Source organism: Petaurus breviceps, unplaced genomic scaffold (genome assembly GCF_028583685.1).
Source record: "Petaurus breviceps papuanus isolate PSGF00001 unplaced genomic scaffold, PetGlider_PUasm1.0 90804, whole genome shotgun sequence".
Lineage (NCBI taxonomy): Eukaryota > Metazoa > Chordata > Mammalia > Diprotodontia > Petauridae > Petaurus > Petaurus breviceps.
Genome location: NW_027187348.1, coordinates 1,076,579 through 1,080,045, shown reverse-complemented (window position 1 = coordinate 1,080,045; position 3,467 = coordinate 1,076,579). Strand labels below are relative to the sequence as shown.

The window sequence follows — 3,467 nt, the reverse complement described above, 5'->3', positions numbered from 1 at the left end:
TAGTAGTAGTAGTAGTAGTAGTAGTAGTAGTAGTAGTAGTAGTAGTAGTAGTAGTAGTAGTAGTAATATACTTTATTATTCATCCTCTGGGATGACCTTTCTTCTATTCTGTGCATTTAAAAAAAAAAAACCAAGTTAATTGATGAATTCACTATATATCTACACTGTTCTCCTTAGACAGTTTCGCCTTTATCCTCTTCATTCAGATTGGTTCTTCAGAATTTCATTCTTGAAAGCTTTGCATCATTCCTGGATTGAAAGGTTCTATAGAATTTTAGTCCAGGGAAGCCTCTCTGACTTTACTCTGAATGCTCTGGGATCAAATTTCTCAGACTTCATGTCAGGCTATTTCTGATTTTCTTCTTTTCTATTATGGAGTCCAGAATGGGGTAGTCCTTTCCTTTCAAGGTTACCATCATTCTACCCCAGCAACATTTCTCTTTGCTTCTCAGATACATGTTAAGGAGAACAGTTTTTTTTTTTAAAATTCTCCATATTAGATCTCCCTTACATGCCTGCAGCTGTGGAGAAGGTTCTCAACACCCCATACTATCTCCCCAAGTAAGGCTCTGGAGGGGAAAAAAAGTAGCTTTAGCATTTAAAAAAAAAAAAGGCCCTGGGCCCTAGTCAGAGAAGAGGATGGCTAGGTGACTCTCTTACCTGTTGAGTGAGAGGCCCTGCTGAGACTTGCCTTAGCAAATACCTTGCACTGGCATGTCCCTGTAGCCTGGCATCCTTTCCCAGTGTCAGAGCTGGCCTTCATCCTATATACAACTCTTTGGCTCATGGTCTCTGACATTGTCTCCGGAAAACATTCCTGTACACCCTTTATACACTTTGCTAGCACAGGAGGAAGGAAACCCTGTCCTATCACCAAAAGGCTTTCAGCCATTGGTTGCAATAGAGTAAAGAAAGAGACACAAGAGCAGTAGGGCGGAGAGGGAGGGAGAGGAAAGGAAATTCTTCTGTGTGCATACTTGGGCATATTGTTCACTGAATGTCAGACTTCACAATGGCTCTGGGAACACCCCTTCCCCACTCCCACTTCCAAATGTTTCTCTCCCTGGTTTGGCAGCTGGCCCACCCAGCTTTGGTCAGGCCTCTAGACGTTCATGGCCCAGATTGCACCTCTCTTATACACTTGCCTTGCTCGGGTTATGGGGAAAAGTATCAGGTGTCTCCTTTCTCTTATTCACAAGTCTCAGAATGTTAGACTGGAAAGGCCTTTTAGAGATTCTTTCATCCAGTTGTCTCCCTTTACAGATGAGGAAACCATAGAGGGTAGTCCATAGAGGGTAAATGACTTGGTTAAAATCACACAATACTAAACAGCAGAGATGGGATGCCTGTTTTATTCATCTTTATATGTGCTCAGCAAATACTTATTGAATTGAATTGACTTTGACTTTACATGACTTTGTCCAACTCATATAGCAAATCCATTAAGGAGAGGAGCAAACTCTGTATCTGACCAGGCCTTCCTTCAGTAGCTTCTGTGGTCATAGTCCTAATTTCTTGCTTCCTTTTCCTTGTTCATGGTCAGGTAGTGAGCAAATAATCACCTCTTGGTGACTGGTAGGTCATTACCCCTCAAATCCAAACTTGACTCTGGCCTACACACTACAGGTCAGGGCAGGCACATTGTGTTAGCACAGCAGGACAATTTGGGCAGCAGATCTGTGGGAACGAGAGGGCCTCTGCTGCCAGCAGGGTCTCTGAGGAGGACATTAGTCTTTCTCTCACACATACACACACTATGGCTGCCAATACTCGTATATAAAAGCAGGGAGAATCAGGGCTTTTACTGCTGATATTGAGACTAACCTCTTATATCTGAAGTTCCTATCTGAACTTTGTAGTGCTGGAAGAGAAAACAAGGAAAGACCTTGCCAGAGAAGGGACAGTGGGGCTGCAGGTTTCCTGTCTTCCTAAGTATCATTACTTGTGTGTCTATATATGTGCTTCTCCTATGCTATGTATTTCTTATAGAAGGAGACACAAGCTCCAGAGTGTCAACAAGTGTAGGTACTCATTTTTTCAGTCTCATAGGTGGTGTTATTGGACTAGAATTATATCCATCTGTTTCATGTCAAATATCTGTCAGATCAAAGGGTTTGAAGTTTAGGCCAAAAGAAGCTATTCCTGATCGCTTGTTTTGCTTGGATAAATGTGTTCCACAATATTTAATATTTCTGATGGTCTTTTCTGTAACCAGTGTTTGGTGGAAAAGAGCCAATTTTAAGTTAAAGGCTATTAAGGGGGAGAATAGCCCCATAGTCACATAGCAGCAAAGACAGAATTAGATTCCAGGACTCTTCATTCCAAATATGGGGTATATTAAAACATATATATATATGTATATGTATACACACATACATATAATAATTGAATGCCCCACAAGCACACCTGCTCAATCGAGAGTTTAGGTACCTTTTGGCCTGGTCCTACAGCAACACGATTGTAGTTGTCCAGAAAAGAGGCCAGGAGCCTGTGAGGCTCAGGGCTGTGCAGCTAGCCAGCCATTGGAGAGGGCTCCCACCTGAGAGATCTAGGGTGTATTTTTTGTCCCTGGTGAATTGGGAAGCAGCAGGAGTCCCTGGAGCTGGGTGGAGACGAGTCAAGAGACCCAGGTGGAGGAGGGCTGGGGGAGGCAGCCCAGCAGACTGTTGCTTGGGTGCGAATTGGAAATGCACCACCTCGCTATTTGAGGTTCCTGTCACTGAGAGTGACAGGCAGGGTGGGGGAGGGTGTGGAGAGAGACATTTGGAAGGGGGAAAGCAAGATGATGTTAAGCGCAGGAGACAGGAAAATAGGGCATGTCCCTCTAAACAGAGCCAGTTGGTGTTGATGCAAACATTGAGCCCTGCACTCAGGGGCGGCCTGTGGGGGTGGGTTGACATTTGACAGTGACTGAACGAGTCAGTAGAATGCCATGAGCACAGCTCAGGAGGAGGGGAATGACAGAGAGAGGAAATGTTCCCTAGGAATCCTTCATCTTTTCCATTCTCTAAGTGCTATCAGGATGGAGCTCATCTTTTTCCAACCTTGTTGAGACCCCATCTCTCTCCTGCTTAGATTCCTGCAGTGACTCCATCAGATCTAAACTCCTCATTTTGGGCTCAATGGCAGCCTCCCTCTCCCCTCCTGGCTGTTTCTCATTCTTCCCCACTATCAACATTCTGGTCCAACCAAATTAACCTTCCCCACCCCCATCTCCTATATCTGATTTGTGAGTTCCTACCTTCAGCTGTTGTATATGTCATCTGATCTTAATATGCTCCTCATTAGCTTCTAGCCTCTCCTTTCCTATTTTTATAAAATAAAAGTCTTTTATTCTTTCTTTATATTCCTTTTTCATTCCCTTCCTCCCCCCTCCCTCCCTCCTTTCCTCTTTTCCTCTCTCCTTCCTTCCCTCCCTCCCTCCTTCCTTCCTTCCTTCCTTCCTTCCTTCCTTCCTTCCTTCCTTC

General features: G+C 44.2%; 2 long non-coding RNA genes across 2 annotated transcripts in view; both read right to left on the bottom strand.

Annotated features, from left to right (window-relative positions):
• LOC138147671 (uncharacterized) overlaps positions 1-800 on the bottom strand; it is a 10,540-nt gene extending 9,740 nt beyond the window's left edge. Inside the window, exon 1 of the long non-coding RNA XR_011164866.1 lies at positions 661-800. This is a non-coding gene — a long non-coding RNA (uncharacterized lncRNA). The remainder of the gene's footprint in view (positions 1-660) is intronic.
• Positions 1-3,467, bottom strand: part of LOC138147670 (uncharacterized) — a 46,989-nt gene that overhangs the window by 23,851 nt on the left and 19,671 nt on the right. The window lies entirely within an intron of this gene.